Source organism: Pipra filicauda, unplaced genomic scaffold (assembly GCF_003945595.2).
Source record: "Pipra filicauda isolate LSUMZ 115617 unplaced genomic scaffold, ASM394559v2 scaffold293_size922472_pilon, whole genome shotgun sequence".
NCBI lineage: Eukaryota > Metazoa > Chordata > Aves > Passeriformes > Pipridae > Pipra > Pipra filicauda.
The window spans coordinates 167196-192329 of NW_024104413.1; the positions used below are offsets into that span (position 1 = coordinate 167196).

A 25134-nucleotide genomic window follows, 5' to 3' on the forward strand; every position below is an offset into this window, starting at 1 on the left:
ACCTGGGGGTCCCAGTGGACAACAGGAGTCAGCAGTGAAGCTGCTGCAGCAGTGAAGGCAAATGGGATGCTGGGATGCACCACAGGGGCACCACTAGCAGAGATGGGAGATGTGACCATCCCAATCTACCAAGCACTTGTCAGGCTGCACCTGGAGTATTGTGCCCAGTTCTGGTCTCCACAGCTCAAGAAAAGACAGACTGACTGGAAGGAGTCAGAATGAGATCCATGAAGACGATCAAAGACTGTAGAACCTGCCCTACGAGGAAAGGCTAAAGGAGTTAAGTCCTTTCTCCCTGGACAAGAGAATGCTTGGGTGGGGGCTCATCACACTTTTCCAGTATTTAAAGGGTGGCTGCAAAGAGGATGGAGGCTCTCTCCTCACAAGGAGCCACATGGAGAGGACAAGGGGCAACAGGTGTAAATTGCACCAGGAGAGGTTTTATCTTGATATAGGAAAGAACTCTTTTACACTGAGAACAATCAATCACTGGAACAACCTCCCCAGGAAAATGGTGGAATTCCCATCAGCGGGAGGTTTTCAAGACACAACTGGGCAGGGTGTTAGATAATCCCAGGTAGGCTCCTTTTCCCACAACAGGCTGGCTCAGTTGATATTTCAAGAACCTTTTTAATCTAGGCTGTTCTATGTTGTATGATTCTAACATAGCATAAGCCCACCTAAAATTTATGCCAGAATTTAGGTGGGCAGCTTTAGCTGGGATATTGTTAAATATATCTGTCTAAATTCTGCAGAAGTTTCAATATCTATGGCTCAGAATACATAATTCAGTCCTTGCAAACAGAAGAGGAGAGAAGTCAGCATTAAAACTACATTTGAAGCTAAGATACAGAGAGGTCACTTCCTTCCTTGTAATAAAGGATTTAAAGGGCCAAGAGTTTCAAACTTTTAGAAACAGTAATCATTCACCTCTCCTCCCTGACCTGGAAAAGCACTGTATCCCAGAGACTGGACTCTGCAGGAAGCTGAGAATGACGCACAAGGAGGAACAGGCCAGCACACTGAGCTATCCCTCCCCTCACTGCAAGGTACAGCTGCAGCCCACGCTCATCATTGGTACCATTGTCATGTTTAACCCTCTCTAACATGATTTATTAATTTATGTTGAAAGATCAAACTTCCAACAAACAGCTCATTCCAAGCTAATTAAAAATGGTAAGGAATCCCAATCTAAAAAATGGGACTAGGAATAGTATTAAGATTTAAAAAAAAAAAAGGTTAAAAAACCCTCTTGAAACTGTTAACGCATGTCTCCTATTGACCAGGTCCCTGGTTTCTTCCCAGTCCTAGCCTTTTAAATTCCCTTCTCCTCTTCAGATCCTTTCCTTCTCCAATTTTCCTGCTAAGCAGTTTACATAACAAACAACACAACAGTCATTTCTATCCTCTAAGAATTTGAGAAAGACTAACAGTTTCAACACCAAAATTACTTTGCTTTCACTTCTTTGACTTAGTAACTTAATGTACTTTTTCCATACACTTCTCATACAGCACTTCTGGAGGCGTTCAGTACATAAATTCATGAAAGATTAGGGAAAGTGATAACAGAAATTGTAACACAAAATGTTGCACTGTTCACATAACAGAAAGAAACTCTCTGCATAATTATCTTAAACCAGACACCTTAAGCTTTTCTGCTGAAATCCTAAAAGCTTCACAAATATATCAGAACATTTGCATGCAAATGACAAAAGAGGATTTTCACCAATGCCTTTTGCATTTCTCCAGGTACAGTGTGCAAGTATGAATTCTGCATGCTATCATATATTTTTCCACTGTTTCCACCAGAGAAGCACTGATGGTCACAGGTGGTAATGGCAGTGGAGACACTTTTCCTTTCCACTATTTCAGTGTCTGTGAGCCCCAGACACTTCACAGTTCAGTCAAAAACTTGGGCTTCAGTGTTAAGGTTCAGAGCAGTATCATGGTTTTCAGATAAATTTATTTTATGAAGTCACTCCAACACTGAGATTAAAATCTGCATGTTGAATCTCAGTTTAAAGAATTCCCCAAAAGAGTCCTCATAATTACACTGCCACATCCCACTGAAGCTGATTTGCCTGCAATTTTATTTCAGAAATCTGACTCCCAATTTAAATAAGCTTCTCACTTAATCCTCTGTTTTTTACTTAATAATAGTGTAATATCACAAAACTCATTTTAACACAGCTAATGTAAAGGAGTACAAATGAAGACAAAAATTAAGCCAGAATTACTCAGTGCTGAAATGGTAAAATAAAAAGTGAATTTAGAAGCTGTCATAGATCACTACGCAGGAATCACAAAGGTTATGCTGTGGCCAGGTGGTCTACTGTAATAGTAAAATAAACTAAAAAACAAACAAACAACACACAAGTAGAAAAATTACCTTCTTTAACTTTGAAAAAAACCTACTAGAATATTATTTCTGGTTTTCATGAGCACACTTCAGTAACAGACATGAAATATCAGAGTTCAGGGAAGGGCTTCAAAAATGATCTGGAGAGTAGAAGACTAATTTGTAGGGATCGGCAGCTTGATATATTCAGTGAACCAGAAAGATTAACTGGTCACAGAGGTGACAGGGCCTTTCAGTCCTGCTAACCAAAGTATGGAGACACTTAAAAGTTGGGAGTGAATAACAGACACATTTGCCCTTGAACAGAGCTGGAAGTTTCCCAACCATGTACGTACAATACTGAGTCCACAACTCTGCTTTGAAAATCTTCATAAAACACAAGTTATAACCCAACTTTCAGAGTATTTTCAGTATTACCTGTCTGCATTGAGATCAGAGGCCCGTCTGCCTCTCAAATCTATGAGCCTGCCCTTCCTTCTCAGGCTTTGTGAAAAATAAGTTCCACATGTACAATATGCTCATGTTTTTTGCAGATTCCAGAGCACTTCTAGTCTTCCAGTACCTTTTTATTTTTTTTTAAAAGCATTTTTCTCTGCTGGTATGTTGGTGACAGCTGAAGACGGAATGACAGACTAACAGACAGAACCAAAAATCCTCCTTGATCCTTCTCCTACGCTCAGGTCAAACCGATCAGACCCGCAATCAGGACAAATTTTCTGTCAGAACAGGTAGGATTCTTACTATTTTTAAATGATCTTTGGCAGCATGAAGTGCAAACTCCTGAATGATTCAGGCATACTCTATCTGAGAAATTTCAGTTACGACAATTACTGAAGTTCCCAAACCCCTCAGCCTGTCTCCCTGGCTTCTTTGCTGCATTCAGCAGTTTACTCCACAGAAACCAACTTGCTCAGGTTATTGTTTTTTTCAAGTTAAGTTTAACAGCCTGTGGAATAAAAAGGGTTGCACCAGAGAAGGAGTCACTCTATGCCTTATTGCAATTTGTTGAACAGAAAACATTGGTGCCAAGTGCTTTTCCTGCCTGCTTTACTGTGACATTAAATTTCACCCCGATGTCACAGAGACTCAGCTACTCGGGCTATGAGGAACTGCACGAGAATGAGTCAAGTCACTAATTTTCACTTTCATCCTCTAATTGTGTAGAAAGCATCTGAGACCAATGTAAAATTCAAATATTTTCCCACTATTAATATTCATGGATGGTGGCAGCAGCACCAGAAAATGCATGGACATTTATTTTTGCCATCAGGGTCACGAGTCCATACAAAGAAAGAGGTTTAACCCAAATACTGCTTATTTTTAGGTTTCTGTGAACCCACATGCACTTCCCAAGCCTGACACCAAACATGCTAATAAGCCAGTGCCCTGAGATTTTTGAACACAGGTCAAATCAGATCACCAGCTTTCCAAGGGCAGGGACCCAGCTTGATCCAACAAGTATTTAGAAAGCTTGAGACATACTGATCAGCATGTCTGACCCAAAAATGAACACTGGCCTTAAACTGAAGTTATAAAAGCTGCTAGACTTTTAATTCCAAGACTGAAAAAACACAAATGCACGTACCAGTTTGTGAAACAAAGAACCACCAGTGTACCCAAGCAAAATCAGATGTTTACTTTGCCAGTGTAATTCATCAGGTAAGAAAATGCCCATAATTTCCATATACACGCAATTGAAATCAGATTTTCCTAGGAAACAAACATACTTAAAGCCATAGAAGTGCCCAAATTCCTTAAGAGTACTCCACACAGTCCCCAGAAGGAAAACCACCTGCACTTACCAGAGCAGAGCCTACTGCTGCTCCACAGAACAGCAACTCCAGGGAGATGCGCAGTGGCTGCACCAGTGGCTTCAGACACTAATGAGAACTAGGTCAGGACCTGGGACCGAGGACAAGGTTTTACCATGTCCACTGTAAACCTGGGGGGTTTCTGACACAGCAGTTCAACAGGGAGAGCACCCAGCACAGGCTCTTCCCCACAGCAGTGGGGAGGCTGCAGCACCACAGGAGAACTGTGGAGTTCACAAGCAGCTTTACCAGAAGGCAGAAAACTCCAGAGCTCCTTTGAAGGCAGGACACGGTGTGGGCTGCAAGTTGTCTGACGTGAAGTCACACACATCCTGCTGTAGATGCAGTGACAGGAGGAAAGAAAACCTTTCTTCTTCCCTCAAGATTTTCTGTTGACCTCAAGGCCAGCAAAATAGGCAAAATGAACAAGGCCCCTCCACTATGCAACCAGACCACAGTAACATTGTTTCACTTTACCCATAAGGTTTTATAAGTAATATTTCCTGATGGTAGTACCTATCCAGCATTACCCTTCTTTTAAATAAAGGACACTGGACATTTTAAAATTATACGTGAACATCTAATTTTATTAAAATGTTTGTAGGGTTTTTCAGAAAGATCATACTAGATCAGTGTCTGGGAAAAAACAGATTCCACACATACACCCAGTTCTATCAGATACAAAAAACTGAAAAACTTATGTTTAAAATGTAAAATAACTTTTAATGCTAACCAGTGTTGAAGCCTTCAAAACGTGCTGTGACTAGCAAAAGCTCCTACAACTGACAGAAGAAATTAAAACTCATTTTTCAACAGGAACACAGATACTTCCCTGATACTTTAAAAATGCAAAATTTTCAGTAACTTTAAGTATTCACATCTAAAATATCAGTATTGTGACGCATAAAGGATCAACTCAATGCAGCAGTGCACAGGCAAAGTGGCCCCATTTTGGCCAGGATCCAGTCATTTCCATGTAGATTGAATAGCGAGGGAGGAGATTCCTGAAGCGAGTTGGCAATGAACAGAACAATGCAATTTAACCCTTTGAACTACTCTGCAACAATAACTTCTTCCAGAACAGCTGGACGACACTTTACAGGAGAGAAACAAAGTAGACTCTTTTCCTCAGTTACACATAAACAGTAAAAACATTGCCTCTGACTTGTTAAAGCTCCAATTTCACTTTATGCAAGCATGAGAGATATTTTATAGGTTTGGTTGGGTTTTTTAAAAGTTAATTTAGGTTACATGCTGGAAAAAATCCCTTAACCTGGTATGAAGAATCTGTTGACTCATTTAGTTACTACCTTCCGGAACAGAAGACATCCCAGGATAAATTCTTAAATGGATCAGATACAAAACCACCAAACCAGGTCATTCTAGTTTTAAATACAATTGCATTGACAATGTTAGGGCAAATTTAAAAGCACTGTATTCCCAGGGTTCAAGTCAGCCACAGACCTTACAACAGACTGTAAAGGACAACTCCACACTTGACACTTGAGTGCCCCAACCCCACAGAGCAGTACCAGTGAATCCCTCCGAGCTGCCTATGGACACACAGGAACATGGACACCAAGGCTCAGCTTGTTCATCTCACCTCCAGTATGGAAAGGACCATGCCTCAAGGAAAAAAATTCCATTTACTATTACTGCTCCTTATGAAGCTGCAACTGGAATGTTTAAAGAAGGGAGTAGGAAATGATTCTGTAGGGGTTTTACCTACAAGACATCTAAATGTGGAGTCTAGACTTGCTGCAGTTAAATAGATAAACATGAAGTTTTTGGATTTTGGGGTGTTCTTTTTGTTTTTTGTTTTTTTGTTTTTTTAATCAAGAAAATCTACTAACAAGCTGAAATCCTAAAAACCAAGCACATGAATTGTCAGATTCTGCTTTTCAGTTTATTCCGATTGTGGGATTTACGAAGGAGTCTGGAGAAAGGACTGCAAAACCGATACACTCTAGTTCAACTTCTTCATTCACCAGAATTTATTAAGCCTTAATAACAGCCCTTACACATCCTAATTTGGAGACGAGGCATTTTTATTCAAGCAAAGGTCAATTAAAAGTGCATAAGCACGTCAGTTTTGCTTTCCAGGGTGAAATAAGGTATTAGTATGTTCCTTACATGTTACAATAAGGAACACTGTCACTAATGTTATATCGTATAAATGATATCTAATTTTGTTATGCTAAGCCATCCCTTTCATTAACTCTTCTTGTGCTGTTCTCTGCTTCTCCTCTGAGCTAAAGTCTGGGAAAAAAAACAAAAGTAACTTGCCTATCCATCAACAGTAATAATTAGTTTTCAGAGAATTTGACTTACACCCCCTCTTTTTTTTTTTAAGATGTTATACTCCATGATACAATTTTTACTTGAATCAGAGGTAGACTAAACTGTCTTTTTTATACAATATCCCATTTTGTTGATGGATTTGTTAGACAAGGACATCATAAATCTTAAGTATGTTCTGGCAGCATTTGTTGCCATGCAAAATTATGTAATAACCTCCTATAATCAAATTTGAGAATTACATGAATTTCTTTATGCTTTTCAGGAAATGTTAAGTTTCAAAGAATTAGTGTAGCTGCTCCAAAAAATTAAGAAAGTGCAAAAAAGAAGGATGAAGAGACTAAGTAACAGTGAACCATCACTTGGCAACAGAGGCACAAGGTGAAGCTTCTTGATGAAGCCATGACTGATACACCTATAACTTTGGAGATTCTACAGCATATGCCTCACGAGAAAAAAAATCCTCCATTATTATGGGACTGGTTGGGTCAGATTTTTAAGACAGAACTAACCTGAATATTCATGACTAGATGCATGAATTCAACCATTTTTTTTCTGGCAGAGTATCCAAGTAAGTCAGAAATTGCTCCAGTGATTAGGGAGTGTGCTGGAAGCAGCAAGTTTGATACATAAGCAGCACAAACGTTGTTGATGGGTGTGTTACCAATTCAAGCTAGAAGACAGTGAATCAAAGTGCATTAATGAGGTAGAGGTTAATATGAAGGCTGCAGATTTCAAGTAGACTTGAACTGGGCAGATGAGGCAGTAGAAGTGTTGAATTTTTCATTAATTTCTCCTTCATGTTCAACTTGGCCTTTTCTAGGTGGCATCCTCCTGATTCTTCAATAGCACTTCCCAGTTTTGATGTGGGGCAGAGGGAAGCAGGGAAATCCACATAAACTATGAGACCAATTTCGTCTCTCAACACAGTAGAAGGGATCTGAGTTTAAAAAGCCTGTATGCAGGAGGAAATTAATATATTTGGAGAATGCAGGCCTAAGTATTAATTTTGATGTAAGCCTTCCATGTGAAATTTTATACTGTACTTGCACATAAAAACAGCTCTGAAATGTGAACCTTGCATATGTATTGTCATTCTATTTCCAAACTAGACAGCCAACAGCCAGGCTTATTCAAATTCAAAAAAATACTTTATACGGTGGTTAATCAGGCATTTGTAAGTCCTCCAGGTAGATGAAGACAAAGTGTTTTGTACCCACTGAAAATTTCTGGAGAGTGTTTAAAATACATGCCCTATATAAAGGATATTAGCACTGTCTTCATGGAAGTCTTAAAAGTGACAGTACGACAAAGTTCATGCTATTACACAGCTCCTGAAGTCAGGAGCATTCTCTTTTCCAGCTCTCAGAATGCTCCTGACAACTTAAATCTACAGATTAAAACATATCAACTAGGGATAAAAGTGTTACTGGATCTCATTTTCCCACATTAGATCGCTGCTCGTTCCATATCAGGAAACAGTATTTCAAGAAACCCCCATGAACTCTATTTTAGGAGCAGCTCATCTCTGCTTTTCTTTTCCACAAGCGAGTGTGAATGTGCTCCCCAGCCCAAAATTATGCAGTTTCCTACTTCTGGGTAAACCTCGAGGGTCAGGGACACCCACACACAGATGAAACACCAGGAGAAAACCACCTTCCTGATCGTGCTGCCTCCCTTGTCAGGCAAGTCTTACCCAACTGGACATGGCTGCATAAATTACCATCACACAAACCCAGAACTTCTCTTCCAGCTCAGTTTCTCATCGTTTCCACCTGACAGTGTCAGAAAGATGTTATTTACTTTGCTCTACAGGGTTTCAGAATTATCTCTGGGGAGAAATGCAGTAGTCCAGTTTCTCCAGTCCCCGCAAACCATGTGTTAAGCAGTGTGTAATGGCCACTTTAGTGAAGTCACTTCCAGAATCACAAACCAAACTTTAACATTTCAGGACTCACAGCCACACTCCCACTTTCTACTAGACCTGTTTCTTTATTTCTTAACCAGGACCTTTGTAGTCTCTTAGTGTTATTCAATTAAAGACTGAACAGAATAAAGTAGCATGCACAAAACACAAAAGGACATGCACCAGGCATGGCATAATGGTTCTGTTTGCATTGCAGGAGGACAAGGACTAACTCAGCTCGATACTTACTCAATTACTAGAGTGGCTGTAGAGCCTTGCACACCACAATCCAGTTAAATGACAGAACAACTCGTGCTCTGCTGGTGCAAAGTCAGCCCATCACAAAGGCTGCCTTCCCTGAAGAGGTCAAGCTGGATGCATTTACATTTTGGGTCTGATTTCAGCCATGACTCCAAACCCTGGGGGATGAACATCAGCTTTCCCTCCTGCTCTTCCACACACACAGCTTTGAGAGCACCAGCCCCAAGCACACAGTCTTCACTTAAGATTCATCCCCAAACAGCACCTGAAGTCAGACATGCACACCAAAGGTCAAAACAGTATTGCATAGCTTTAATGTTCTACAAAACTGATTTAAAATCATTATTAAAGCCAAAAGAACAAAACTGAAGTTGTGCTTCTGGGCATTCTGGACTTACTGAATTCAAGTACCACTGTAAAACATGAAAGGCTCCTGTTCTACACACACCCACACTTTCAGATTATGGATGGATGGTGTTCAGTATAAAGATTAACATCCCTAGGCAAGGATTGTTTTAGTTGACAAACATTTGAAGATTAATAGAAAAAACACCAGTGTTTCTACATATCTGTCTTATTACTGATTGTCTAAAAACAACTCCACTGACTATAATATCACTTTTAATATTCGTTTTTGTTCAAGTATACTCCCATCTTTCAACCTTACCACTACCAATAGCTAGAAAACTTCTAAAAACACAATACCAGTACACCTGTTCATGTTTGCCTACTAGTAACCAGAGACCTTTCCCCACTGTGTTCCGAAAATCACACCCAGCCAGCCTGGGGCTTATAATCCCAGATACAGAAATTTAAACTAAAATAATGAACATCAAGGATACATAGATGTGTCAAATCAGTTGGGAGTCAGACAAGGATCCTGAATAATTCACATTGCATTAAGTACTTCCATTCCTGACTCAAGCTATAAAACGAAATCTTTCTAGAAATCCAACTGCCACTGTTTTATTGGCAAAATAGGTGTGTGCAGTTCTTTCAAGTGCATCGAAGGACTACTGGCATCAGAAATTGTAAAACACAGTGACATGCACGTGGTATTCAAAGCCAGAATCCTAAACCCAGCTTTTAAAGCTACTTCCCAAACAGCAGGCAGCTGGATACAGGCCAGCAGTTTCTGCCCACATGAAGTCCAACTGATCTCAACAAAACCTTAGAAGCTGGTAAGCAGCTCTCCAAGGGGATGGGCAAAACAACTGTGTGAAATGGAAACAATAATTACCTGCATTAAAGCTGTACTGTGGTAGTTGTTTTTACAACAGTAATATTTAACATGTAGAAAAATCTACTCTTTAAGTCTCTGTTTCCATGCAGTCTATCATGCTTTCTCCACAGCACAGTATTACTTTCAAACTGTTCCTTGACAGCTCTCCCCACATTGTGTGGCCAGAGGGCTGAGCCTACACAGCTGTCTGTGTGGCCACGCTCTGAGCTGCAAACAGACCAGGGCAGGAACTTGGAAACAGCCCCCCAGTCCAAACCTGCAACCAGATCTGCTCACAGGAGTTCCTGTCCTTAAGGGATTTCAGTAGGATCTAACATGTCCGCATACGTAAATGCATATGAGGTCCCGAGCAATTCCAATGTTTTGTCAGAGTTGCTCAGCAACAAAGTATCTAATGAAGCTTATGAAATCCAACAGAAATCCTACAAAAACGTATTCTATAGGGTCACATGATAAATGACATTTACTATTCCATTTTTAATACCGTTACCTTTCTGTGCATATGCAGAAACCAATACATTCTATGACACCCCTATCCAGAAGTCCCCACACGAGATACGTGTAATTTACACTGGCCATTCAACTTCAGCTGCCTTGAAGCTAGAAATGAGTAGATCCAGATTTTGAAGTTTTTCTCTTTTTTAAAAACCAAGTCCGGAAATTCTAATGATCAAATATTAAACCTGATGCTTATTTAGTCAACTGTCCTGATTTCATAAGGAATAGATTCTGTAGCATTCTCTTTTGCATACAAAGAGTTTCTGTACCTGTCAGAGTCAAAACCATTTGGGCTTTTATAAGCAAATATCAAAACTTTGTCCAAAGAGGCAAAAATTGTCAAACTCAAACTAGGGGTTTAACTCTCCAAATATCCTGATTACTATGATCTGTGTGCAGCTTTAAGAACCAAATAACACACACACTCATTTGCAGCAATTTATGCTTTATACCATATGTTCTAATACTCCAAGCATAACTGATATAAAATGTGTAATCTTATTTTGCACTGTGCTAAACCCTTGACTGTAACAATACCTCACAGCAGAAAGTCCCATGGGCTAATACAGAATGTGACTTTTTTTTTAAAGTGTCTTTTAAACATATTTGGTGTAAAAAAAAAATCCTACAGAAATCATCTCTGTAATGCAATCCAGATTTTTAAAACTGTTTCTGACCTTACTGTATCAATGTATTTTTCTATTCTACTTCACTTTTTCTCATCTGTCTTTTCCAAACTAAACCAACCTTAACTTTCCTTCCTCATACCTGTCTGCTGTTTTGTTTCCTATTAGTACTAGACACTACAGAATTTCATAGATCAGCTAAAAAAAACTTCAAAATTTTTCCCCCTTTAATCTCATTAACCTCTATTAAGATCATTAAAATTCAGATGGTTTTACGAAGATGTTCAATGACACATAATAGCAATATATCTCACTAGCTTAAATTAGTCTTATTTATGAGTCTGTTATCAACCTTATCCCTGAACTCTGTCATCCTCAAGTTCCTCACTCTTCTCCAAGTCTCAAGTTATGCAAGACCATTACCTAAAATATAACTTGCTTCCATTTTCTAGAACTTTCATAAAGTAGGAAGGAATTAATGGAAACAAAAACCAAGCAGCCCATTGCCCAGTCATTGTACTGTCTCTCCTTGCTGCAAGTTTGTTCTGTGCAGATGCTACAGACCCTGTTCTTCACAGGAAACCTGATCTAATCCAACAAATCTTGGTAAAGGATATACACCCGCTCTTCTTGAGGGGAAAAGGGGGAGCAAGATTTTCCTGATTTATTCTCCGAAGATCAAACTGCATATCACCTTCACTTTATAGGACAGTTAAGGTTTTGTGTGTTTATGAGGCACAGTGCCAACATGAAAAATTACCTCTAAGAACAGTTACTTACAAAAAAAAGTGTCATCAGCTAACATGACACAACATGGGAAAAAAAAAAAGTTGACATGACTCATGAAATAAGAGACCAAAATGCCAGATCTGAACATGCAACTGAAAATACAAATGATTCCAACATGGACTGCATCCCTTCCAGAACCACAGGCCACATCTGCAGGGGACGCTGTTCTAGACCATACAACAAAGAAAAGATTATCCCAATTTAATACAACTGAGCAATATTCAGCTTCAATTTTGAAAGACAAAGGAATTAAAAAAAACTTAAAAATCTAAAGAATGCATATACAGCCAGAAAGCTTTTTCTTCTCTCCAGTGTTTAATAGTATATTTTCAGTTAACAAACATGTTACCTGGTTCATTAGAAGGGAGAAACTGCTAAGGTTCCAATGCCATGTCCATTCAATGACTTAGAAAAAAAAAATTGCTTGATTTTTCAGTAATTATGTCTATTACTCCAAGGTAATAACATTATTTACTTTAATCTGACACCTTTTCAGTTACCATGACAAATCCTATACAGTCTAATTGAAAAACATACTTTAAGAACAAAAGGTCAAGATAATCACCTTGTACAGTTTTCTTACTGCGCACACATTAATACATTCTTTCAAAACACCAGTATTCATAAATTTAGTCTCCTCATTGCAAGAGCTTTAAGATGACATCTGCTAAGTCATCCACACTTTGGAGATGACTAACAGTTCCAGACTTTGGATTTTTTTCTTTTAATACATGAGCCTCTCTCTATTTCACACCTGTTTCACACAATGTCTAAATAATAAAACAGATTAAGTCAATTTAGTCAATAATCATATAACAATGAACACTTACTCAAGCTTTAAAGTATAAACTGTTATTTATCAGCTTTCAAAATTATAACTGCTAATCACTTCCCCCCCAAATTGTATTTTGAATGTAATTTAGCTAACACTAAGACTGAAACATGTAGAAAGTGCCATTTAAGTCATTGATGTTATACCTATGTAATTTTTTGCCTTTCATAATAATCATTATGTGTGAATACAGCAATTTAAATGGATAAGATCTAGTTCTTAGTCTTCCACATTAGTTTTGAAAACATAAAATACTGTTAAATCTGCAAATAAAGAAAACTAATCTAAGCACATAGAGAGAGCTAGACACTGCTTTGGTAATTATTTGGATCCAAAAATCAACAGGAAATTCAACTAACAGCTGAAGGGAAGTCAATAAAACACATTAAGCACAGTCAGGAAGGAACCTTTCAAACATCATTAAATTTCTAACCTGTCCTAACCAAGCTACTTTCCATGCTTGAACTTCCTTCCTAAAATGAAGTTTTCTAGATGAACATTTAGAACAAATAAGTAACACAGAGATGCAGAAGAGAAAAATACAAAGCAGTTACTGTATTTCTGCACATATAAAAACCATATCCAGTAATACAAGCTAACGATATAAACAATTGCACAAATGAGTGTTTACAAGTTCCCTCCTGGGTCTGAAATACCTCAGCAGGAATTAAATCATGATTTAACATGTCCTAACCATTGAATAAATTAGAAAAATATTGTAACCCCAGGGAACATTAATTTCTCAATTTGCCAATTACTGTCTTTCTGTCAGGAGGAAAGTAGTAGAACCTTTTTCTCTGTCAAGTCTCCTTTAAAACCACCAATCTTCTGTAAGACAGATATAGGAATGTCTCTCATTAGTGCAATCAAAAGCACAATCCTTCCCCAAAAAGTGATATTCCAAGTTTATTAGATGGACAGCATCTTAGGACAATACACAGGAACAGCAGGGCAATACACAGCAGGGCAATACATGGTGTGGAGTGTGCTCACCACATCAACCCTTTAGTTTGCACCCAGTTGGGTTTTTTTAAGCAGCTCAAAGGAGAGTTCTCATAGAAATACGAAGACAATGACATAGTTATGCACGTGCTGTGGGCAGCTTCCTTCAACCACACAGGACAGAAAGGAGAAAAAACAATACAGGGCTCATTATTAAATCTGTTGAATTATTCTGTGTTGACTTTGGGTTTCTGAATGCAAAACACAGAATTATGGCCACTACAAAAGACACAGTTTAGGATATTCCATTAAACAGTACTTAAAATATCCTACTTGTCTAACATCTGTTATCCCTCCATATAAGATTTCTGTATCTCAGAACACAACTGGTGTATTTGTCCAAGAAAAAGACAAGGGCCATCCATGTACCCAGCGGTGTCTGGGAGGTATCTGGTCAAGTTACTGCATCATCTTTAACTAACAAGACAGGAATCCTGGGAACAAATGGATATTCTGGGTCAAGAAGTTCAAATCCCGAGGTACTGTGGAAAACTACATTATGTCCCCTCCCCCTCCCCTTATATAAGCTAACCAGCTCCATCTTAAAGAGAGCCTTATTCCACTACTCCTAAGGGAAGGCTGCTGCAGACTTCTTTGCCTCCGTTGCTTAGGAACCATCTTTTCTAATTTCCAGATTAGGTTTATTCTTGGATAGTTTATACCCATTTGTTCTTATGTCTCAAGCATAAAAAGCTCTTTTTACCCACCTGTGTTGCTTCACTCATTTTTATGAAGAGCAACCTCCTTCATACTTGGTTTCCCCAGATCAAACAAGACACTCTCTGAGTTCCAGGAATCAGTCCCTGGACCTCTTTCAGTCTGAATGTCCTTTTTACTTGATGGTGGGCGATAGGAATTAGATGCAATAATTCAGATAAGCTTTCACAAGTACCAGAAAAAGTCAATACCACTTTGTTTCTTTGAAGAAAAATACTAGCAGGGCAACAACAGCATACTTGTTATCCTAATCCTGTTCTCCATTGCTAACTTTGATAGGTTTGTCATTCTTAAGTGATATAATTCTTTTAATGCTATTTAATACAACTTCTTTTTCTACTTTCCATGTCTTAAGGTCCCAAGTTTTTCTGTAAAACACCTTCTTTGGTACTTACAATTCTTGACATCTGATGAGAAAACCTGAGATTGGTATAAGAACTAGGAATGGGTCAGTAATATTAATGAAAATATTAAATCTTGGAACTGATCCTTGATAAATTCTACTACTTACATAGTTCCAATACATCATCTTCCGGTCATCCAGTTCTATCCATACTTGACACATCCTGTCACCATTTAAAATCAGTTTTCATCACTCTAGTTTTCACATGGTTCATGTTGCACATTATATGACTTCTACGTTAAAAGAGGTCAGCTCTAACCACGTATCCTCTCCAAGAACTCAGGGATCTTATAGAAGAGAGGTGTCAAGACTTCTCAAAAAAATCTTCCTCTGTCAAAGAGCTGTATCAGCCTTTTCATCTTACCTCCACTCAGCTTCTCTTTCTACAGCTTCTCTTTCTACATTTAAACACAAGTCTGTATACCAAGGTCACACTAACGATGCAATAACTATCCCAAATCACTTTTTCCTCTTAGCATTGTGACTACCATCACTACCAACCATCCAATACTCTTCAGCCTTGACATTTAATAACAATTCTTGCAATTGAGCCTCTAATTACACAGATCACCTACTTCAAAATTCCAGAGTAAACATTATATAGTCCCACTGATCTGCACCCTGTAAGTCCGACTTTATCTTTATGGCAATCACTTTTATAACCTCACTACAGTCCGACCTATTTGCCAGTGTGGGTGTGTTCAAAACCGTCTTCACTGAAAAGAAAGGCAAACTTGTCATGTAGTCATTTACAAGTTTCTAAATTATTTTTAGTCTTAGTTCATTGTCCCCATGCTTCCTGACAAGACAGGTGAACAGTCTTTTTCAGGTTTTCTGCTTACTCTTGTTACTAACCTTGTTAGATCTTGCAGCTCCATTTTTTTGTATGTGAAAAAAAATAAATATCAAAGTCTAGTAAGAGCATAAATATTTTATACAGTTGCCAGAATTACCTTCATTTGTTGCTGTATCAGAAGTTCAGCCATGCCAAAAGTAGCTGAAAGCACCTCATCAGGTAAGCCCTGAACACTGCTGTAAAACTGGAATTGCAAGAACACTTGGATGCTAAACTATATTATGGAGTTTGCAATTTGGATGTTCACTTCTGTAATTACAATTATAAACAGGTTTTCCTGACACTCAGACATATTTGGTCTTTTTTTTGCTTTAGTTGGGCCCTTTTTTGCTTGTTTTTCCCCTAAATGATGTATGCCTAAAACATGAATAAAAGATTAATGTCAGAGTTAGAAAAAGAGAAGGCAAGGTAAAGCCGCTTAATTTCAGCTTCACCTCAGATGATGGATCCAAATGAAAAAACAGCAACCTGTATTATCAATATTTTGGCTTGAGAACACACTGCACAGCTATTACAAAACTTACTTGAAGGTAAAAAAAAAGTCTGCAGAAGTAAGGTTCAAATTTAGCATTACTATAGCAACAGAGAAGAGGGAGGGGAAAATAACCAGATTACTGTCAGATAGTCAAATCCTTGAAAGAATAAATTTAGAGTTGCACTCAAATTAACTGAATTTATCCTATTCATTAATGATTAATACATCAAATTAAGGACTAAATTAAACAAGCAAAAACTAGTACAAGAAGCAAAGTAGCACATGCAAAATTTCAGATTGAATTTCCTCACCTTTTCCTTCTACTATTAAATATCTGGTATCACAACAGGTCTTCCTACCAATAACTGATAACAGTATTTTTAGGAAGGTGTCTAGTCCTGATTAAAGGTCTGCAAAGGAAAAGAGGCATTTGTCAATCTGCCTGATTAAGTGACCCAAGTAACTATACTGTCCCCTCATTTGACTTGGGGGTGTAATGAATTTCTGAAAATACAGCTGGCACAGAACTAACATATTTCAACAACGTATGTGAACAGAGTAATGACTTTATGCCCTGAAAAACAGAGAATGAAGAAATAAGCTCAAGCTCTTTAAAAAACAAACCCAGGATATCCTAAGTAACTAATTACTCATATATTTTTTTCATTATGCAGTCTTTAACATTCTTTATATTTGGGGGTTGTTTTAATTAATGGACACATATACTTATGTTAATGACTGAAAAAAAAGCAAGAAAAATAGCAATCAATCTTCTGGGGAGACCAGCTATCTCAACACTTTAGCTCACTCACAGTAGATAGGACCCTAAACCCATTGAACATGCAGTTGAAGTAACAAATGCAGCTACAAAGGCTTATTTTTGACACTGCAAGCTTTGCTTGAGGCATTGAGGGGTGTCTCCCCACTTTAGCTGTAAGTATTGACCCATAAAGACTCTAAGACTCAGGCAACTTTTCCACCAGCCAGAATGTTCAATTAATAAGGCTGCCCTCATAATTTGCAAGACCAGCTTTCCTGGCTGACATTCAGATTTTAACCATGCTTCCCAGCCTTCTGTTCACCACTTCTGGCTTTCGTTGACCAGCTGCCAAAATGCTCTTTATTTTCTGGTGGCTGGGCAGGCCAGAGGACAGTTTGAGAGACTACCTTCTTCCAAGTTGTGCAGCAAACTGTTCACTGTGTTCTCTGCTCTTGGCTCCCGCCCAAGTTTCTGCAGTAAGGGAAAACTGGAGGATACTGGAAGGACTATCATTCCACCACTGTGAAGTGAGGCCACAGGCATCTTCACTGGGGTTTCCTTGTCCTTAAACCAACATCTCCATTAATAGACTGGAACTGAGTCAAAGTAAGTGTCCCAGATCAAAAATAAAGACTATGGCAGATTTCAAAGTGGATCCCAGCTGTAAAAAAAATCCTTACCCTATGCTGCAATCACAAACACTCCCTCCAGGACAGGGGTAAGAAGCTCAGTGTAAGATGGTCCACAGAATTCAACGGTGTTAAAATTAGTGCAAGTTCTAAAGGAGACTGAAAGCAAAGTGGGAAAACCACCGAGGCAGACGTTCAGTGTCACGTAGCAGCAATCAAAGAGAACAACAGGATGGTCCTCTCTGAGTCCAAGGCATGGAAACCTACCCACCAACTTTCCTTGACACATAAGAGACAAGAGAGCTTTCCTTTAGATAAAGGATAGCTATCTCATCTTCCGCTCCATCGAAACCATGTACGATTCACTTGCTTTCGGAAAACTCTAAAGAATTTACTAACTTTTAACCAAAATCACTATAGAAGAAAACAGGGAAAAAACCATTCATTTCATATGGACAGTTGAGATCTAAGCAAACATCTAAGATCATTGTTCATTTATTTTACGTGCCTATTAATAGATCCAACCAATGTAATGTAAAAATACTGTACTGCAGCTGTTCTACATAACCAAATATATGTTCACTGTATACTTCGAGCCACCAACACTTCATGAAAAACAATTTACAAAAACAAACACCATGTTATCCTGAATTCATCTATAGAAGACATAAAACTCTTCTGAAACACTTCTAAGTTATCAGTTATAGCCAAAATTACCAGAATATCTTTGAAAACTCACCATCTGATAAATTTTACTCTAAGTCCAAGAGGGAGGGGGGAAAACAAACAAACAAACAAACAAACAAACAAACACACACACCCCTTGCTAGGTGTACTAGTAAACTTAAAAATTATATCCACAGTAAGGAAAGAAAACATACTTTGGATTTAAAATAAAATTTTGTGCTTTACAAATTTGAATCTATTATTCAAATCCTGTGGAAACTTGAAATGACATTTTAAAAAAAAGCAACACATGAGCTGTGTAGAATTTTACCTGAAAACCACGGAAAGCTTTCCAGTAACTGAAAGCAACAAGAGGAAGACGATAGAAGTAACGAAACATCATCTCCTATCAGCTGAAGTCTCCTATACTTCACTATTTATCCTTGTTATCCCAAGTTCTGATGTTCCCCCCACATCCTGCATGAGTCCATCCTGGCTCCTCCCTTCATCTGAGCCCTGGCCCATCCAGATCAGCCCTGCAAGAGGCAAAATGCACTGTGACTGGGCCAGAGCTACCCAACTGGCTGGAAGTGTGTGGCACCTACACAGCCACATGCTCCTGCTGCCCCAAACAAACCAGGAGCCATGCCCCTCTCTAAGTGGGGGCACGAGTTTGGCCATCAGATTATCTCATTACTGGCAGAAACCTTTCATGTTTGAAGTGACCATTTTCCTGTCAAATTTAATTGAATGTAGCTAACAGGTTCAGAAGGTGAAGAGAAAAATGAAATAAGTCCCCTTAACTCTGGAATACTTTAAGCTGTGCTCATTCAAGATCAGTGCGCAAAGCTTTGCTAGACAAGATTTTTTGGAGGAAAAAACCCAAGTATATTGCATCTCTCAGTTAATGCACAGCAGCAGCAATGTCTTCTTTCAATGGATTTTTGCTGGAATGGGTGTTTCACAAGCACACATACTTTACAGACTTCCATCCATTTTCTCCAGTGACAACACCTAAAGAAATCGCTTCATCTGTTAAAAGACTAAACTCACGCTTTATCCTTCACCTCCACAGTCACAAGGCAGCAACAGTAACTTTATGTTCATGTGTATGTAACACACACACAAAAATTTCCCAAACAACAAAATCAAAACAAACAGCCAACAAAAACAAACCACAGAAGGTAGCCTTCATGGGTCAAGGTTTTCCTCAACACTTTCTGGTTTAATCTGGTGTTAGCTACAATAAAGCTGAAATAGAGTATCAGACCTCTCAAGACTCAAGATCTAAAACAAGATAGAAATGAAAACCATAAAAAGCACCACAACAAAAATTTGAAATGTGTAGGTACAAAACAAAAACAAACCCCAAATTAACTAAGTTTCTACTGCTCCAAGTCAAATTACAGTTTTTAGTCCAAAGTTGCTTTTACATGTTTACTAATTACAAAAACTTAAAAGATGTTAAGTACAGTAATTTGATTTCCCCTTAATCTTTGATGCATAACCATATCACAACATTCATCTACTCATTTCATGTGAAAGTATCAAAGATACCATAAAGTGTTACTGATTAACTGCATTTACTCCTCCTTGTTTCCACGATCCCTTTACAGCAATTCAGTTACGTATATGAAAGAAAAATAAAATCTCCAAACTCTGAAATATTTTACTCCTTGTTTTTTCAGACTTCATGAGTCAATATCTGAAAATCATACATAACATACAGTACAAAAATCACTAATTTTAAAAAGACAAAGCCCAATACATTAGTCAAAAATGCAAAGGAGTGTTTAATTAGTCTGAAGAGCACAGAAACTCCAAATCCCGGTTTAAAACTGTTTTAAAAATTCAGTTTTAAAACAGAATTCAGATTTGGTTTTGTGTATCCTAATTTTTAATTAATCTGCAAGGGAAACCACTCAAATTAGTGAGTGAAAAACGCTTTTGATGCTCCACCTGCTAGTGCAACTGGTCTGAGGCTGAAAGGTTGTTCTTTCAGTGGATAACAACTGCATCCAGCAGAGCCGGCAGAGATCATTTCTCAGAATGCAATCTAATAAGCAAGGTCAAAGGAGGGAGTCAGGAAGGTGCTGAAGAAGTTGTTGCTCCTGTTTGGCTGCACCTTCAAGGACAATGTTTTCGGTTTCTCGGAAGGGTCACAGAGTCAGTCCAGCAACCCCAGCAATCACACATGCTGGTCAGCAGCCCCACAGGCAGGGGTTATTCAAATCCATCTCTACTCTGAAACTTAATTTGCCCTGAAGTAAAGAACAGTTAGACTTTAAAATTCCCCAAAGCAGCAACAATACTTCAACTTAATTCAAGCCCAGGACCGTTGGTTAGAATGTTAGAACAGAGCCCTCATGGCGAATGAGGTCATCTCAGCTTATTTATCATCTCAGCTTGTACCTGATCTGAAAAGCAGTAGTTCTAAAATGGGCATTTCCTGGAGCCTCTTTCCCTTACAATGTTTGCAACTACCAACCACTAAAATTTCTGAACTGACAAGACTACAGTAAACAACATCTTCTGAGTGGTGAGGAAAGAAATCAATTATTTGCTTCAATTTGACTAAAGATTATCAAGATTACTCTAAATAAACAACAGATGCTTATTGAGATGGCAACAGATGTTAACTTAAATTATTACAGAACTCTGTTATTGTACACACAATACTTCAAAGTGATGGAAAAGTAGCCATAAATTTTAATTTTAAAGTAAAAATTATCATAGATCAATATATCTGTAAAACCAGCACTTTTTAAGCATTACTACCTCTGATGAAAAGAAGCTTTCCTCAGGAAATAAACTGGTTTACATGTTTCACATTTTACACCTTTCTCTACTAACAGGTTTGCACGGCTACTACCCCCAGCCCTACCAAAACCAGTATTTCTGAAGAAAAATGTTGAATACGTAGCAAGACTAAGTAATATTTTCCCATTCCCCTGAGAAGGCTGATTAAATTATATGAATGGAAACTGCCAAACTCGGGTAATCTAGGAACTTCTACTAGTTTTAAAATACACCTGCTTTTGAATCTGTTACTTTAGAAGACATATAATTTACCAGAAGAGCTTTAGACAAGTTCCTCAGCAGATGTCAAGTGACCTGCACAATGGAATAAGCAGAGTAAACTTACACTCACATCTCCTCACAACCCTTCTCAAATATAAAGCACACATCACTCCAAAAGTGCCTAAGAAATATTTAATTACAGTCTGAATTACTAATCCACTAATATTTCAGAGACTGCTTTCTGCCACGCAGCATGGTCCGAGAGCAAGTTCTAATTTAGGAGCCACCGAAGTCAGAAATTCAGCACGACTTTTCCTCCATGTCCTCACGCCTCAGGCGGCCCCGCTGCACAGGAGAAGTCGCACTGATATTCTCTCCTTCATAGAAGCAGTGGGCAAGTCTGGTTACTATGCATTTTTCCCCTCAGAGCAGGACTGACTCATCTGCATAGCAACAGTTTGGGATTTATAAATTACTCACTATTCCCAACTGCTACAGCTCTTTAATAATTAAGAAAAGTATTTCCCCCAGTCAGAAAAGTAGTGGGTACAAGATTTACTGCCTGGCCTCCTAGGAAAGCACTTGTCCCATACAAGTTATGTGTAGGAGCCATCCAGACGCTAAGCAGCCTTCTCCTACTTTGAAACCTCCAGTTCTATTATTTTACTCTATGTATTAACAAAATTGGATACTGCAAAATTCAGTTTTCTCCTCCCACAGCAAGTCACAGAGTGTTGGATGAGATTTATTAAGGGCAGCTCATGCTGCGAAATTACCCTTCAAAAACCAAGACTTGAATGAAGTAGTTTCATCCCCACTTCTGTCAGGCTCAGTGCTCAAATGGGTTTTCTCTATATAATCTCATCAAATGATCCGATTCCATGTATGGATTCACAGACTAGTTTGGGTTGGAAGGGGCCTTAAAGATCATTCAGTCCCACCCCCCCTGCCATGGGCACCTTCCACTAGAGGAGGTTATTCAGAGCCATTCACACATCAATTTGACATTGATGGCGAATCGCAAAGAATGAGAACAGTTGAGTCATTTTCTGTTGGAGACACCTAAAAAGAGCTGTCACAGAAAAATACTGATGCAGTAAATGACCTTCTTCACTCCACAGCATTAGTGAACCATACTCTAATGAACTTACTGGCGCAACACGCCAGCAAAAATACTTGCTTCAAATGAAGCACAAAGGTTCAGATTTCTCACACCATTTTATAACAGTCGACCACAGAAAGAAAACATTCAATCAACACAACAGTTTTTGGCTAAAAAGCGCTATTCTCAGCATGGAACCTCATATGGAAAACAGATCTCCAGAAAAACTTCAAGATATTTAAACATGCAAACATAGTCATGCATATATTATTATCTTGCTACAGTATCATGGCTGGGCTTCGCGAACGAAGATTTGGGAAGGCTCTAACCACATTTGTTACAGGTACGTTGGTGACTTATGAGGCCAATACGAGATTATCTTGCTACAGTAAAGATGTGTAAACTCGCTACTGCCTCTTCCTCAAAACTCTCCTAAGAAAACCCCCAAGCTTAAATTCTGAAACTGAGGCAAATTACATAGATCACTACGTTCACCTAAGACTATTTTTACAAGATGGAATCAAATCTGTCTACTGAATATAAAGAAACACCAAAGCCACCTGCCCCAGAAGTCTAGTCCATAGTTGCATTTCTTCCTCACTTATTATACAATTGCTCTTAAAAGAATATTTCCTTACTGAGATACTGAATTGTTACATCGAGATATTTAATTAACAAAAACAGAAGCCTATTTTAGAAACAGCCTGTATTTCCTTATTTTTAAAAATAAATTATTGTGCTCTATTAAAAAAAAAAAAAAAAAAAAAAAAAAAAAAAAAAAAAAAAAAAAAAAAAAAGAAAAAAAAGAACGAATTTGTGGCAGTGAAGAACTGCCAAGAATTCCGGTGGCACATTCAGTCACGTTCCAAGAACCAGAGCCGTAAACAGCCTGCGCACATGGAGATACCTGTAGCTTTCAGCAAAGCGTACAGGAATTATCCAGCAGCAGTTGCAGTTTGAGAATTCACAAGCTGAAGGTAGACATGTTTTGTAAAGCTCTGTATAAAGACGTAAGTCACGGTGCAAGAAAACAGCACACCCCTGGTATATGATAATGCTATGACCTACGCAACTTTCCAAAAAGCAGAGAATAAAACAAAGCCAGCAATGAGCTTACACCATTGAGCTACAGCAGCATCTCACGAAAGATTTAAATGCCGTGCTACTCCTAGCCCCCATCTCAGCACAGCCACGGATATTTTTCCAGCTTGACTGGATTTTCCCCCTCCCTAATTGCTAGTTTTAACCAAAGCCAACATAGATTAAGAATCAACCTTAAAAGCAGCGCAGAGAGCGCGCATTAATTACGTGCAGAACGACATGTGACATTCTGTATCAAAAGCAGACCCTGAAAACGCTAAAATGTAACACCCCTTCCAACAGATGAGACAAAACAACTGCCCGCCTGCTGCCGGGGCTGGTGCCCCGCAACCCCCAATACCGCGCATCCCAAATCCTCCTTCGCTCCTACGTCCTCTGCGGGCGATGACTCGGACGCTGCGATGCCCGCATTTCGCCCCGCACCGCCGGCGGGTCACCTCGCAGGCCGGGGGAAGGGGCAGGTGAAGCCAGAGGGCGGTGGGGGCAGCGCCGGCAGCCGCAGCAGCGCTCGGTGCGATGGAGATTCCAGCGCAGCATCCCGGCGGGGACGGGCTGGGCACCGCGTCCCCCGAGGGAGGGCTGGCAGCAACCTGCGCGCCCCCGGCAGCTCAGCCCCGCCGCCCACCCCGCACAGCGCCCGCACAGCGCCCGCACAGCGCCGTCCCGCCCCCGCCGCCCCGCTGACCCCGCACCCGCCGCAGCCGCGCACGGCGGGCACCCGCACGCAGATGGTTTTTCCGAACACACGTTCCCCCCCCTCGCCGTTTTCCAGGCAGACGCAGGCCCCTCTGCGATCCCCTCCGGGCTGAGCGAGCCGGCTCCAGCGGCTGCGCCCCCGTCTCCCCTCGTCGCCCCCTCCTGCGCTCCGCGCAGCGCCCGCCGCCCCGTCACCGCCTGCCCGCCGCCGGCTGCACCCCTCAGCCTCCCCCGCGCCGCCGCGGCGCTCACCCGAGGGCAGAGGAGAAGGGGCCGGAGCGAAGGGGCCGCGACGGCCAGTGTTCTGTCCCTGTGTCGCCGTCTCTGCCCGTCCCCGCCTCCCGCCGCTCCCGCCGCCCCCTCAGGCACCGAGCAGCCCCCGCCCGACAGGGTGCGGCTCCCACAGCCCGCAAGCCCAACAACGGCGCCGCCCATTGGCGGGCGGGCGCGCGCCCGGCGAGCAAGCGGCCCTGCCATTGGTGGAGGGGTGGGAGGAGGGCGGGGGTCGGGGCAGCCGCACCGCCCCCGGCGGGTCCCGCAGCTCCGGCAGCGCCGGGGGGTCCCCGGGAACGGGCCGGGAAGAGCTTGGGACACGGGGAGAGGGGATTCTTGTGGCGTTGGATCCGTGCGGAGAGGAGCGGCGCGTCACCTACAAGGCTTATCGCGGAGCGGGCCGGGCGATAGGGACGGGCAGACACCGCTAAAGGCCGGACGCGGTGCGATAAGGGCTCGGTGGCGGTGTCTGATCCTGCCAGCTCGGACAAGGCCCGGGCGGGCCGGGAGCGCGGGAGTCGAGCTGGAGAACTGCCCTGGTGAGGGCTAGAGACACCTGTCAGACCCGAAGGTGTTTAATCGGCGGAATATCCTGCGGATGTTGAATTCCAGGCTAAGGAGAAGCTGTGCGCTTGGTTCAGGAAGAGCAGATACGTCGCTGGTATACAGGACGCCTGATTAGATCTTTATAAATCAGCTCCTTAGATCTTCTGAATCCTGAGATCTTTCTGAATCCTGTGTAGCTTTTATAACCCCACAGTTTGTTGCAGTCTCTGCAAGTAAAGCACCAATTGTAAACTTAACTTCTTC

At 40.4% G+C, this 25134-nt stretch overlaps 1 protein-coding gene across 13 annotated transcripts in view; it reads right to left on the reverse strand.

The window, feature by feature from the left end:
- ADD1 (adducin 1) overlaps nt 1-24399 on the reverse strand; it is a 63664-nt gene extending 39265 nt beyond the window's left edge. For 8 of the 13 annotated variants that reach the window (XM_027712821.2, XM_039382989.1, XM_027712819.2 and 5 more), the window contains exon 1: nt 24304-24399. The gene's annotated coding sequence lies outside the window, so the exon portion shown is untranslated. Of the gene's footprint in view, nt 1-23725; nt 23841-24303 lie in introns of those variants that run through there. The other 5 variants (XM_027712823.2, XM_027712820.2, XM_027712828.2 and 2 more) reach the window with 2 other exon arrangements.
- Nucleotides 24400-25134: the final 735 nt, after the last annotated feature.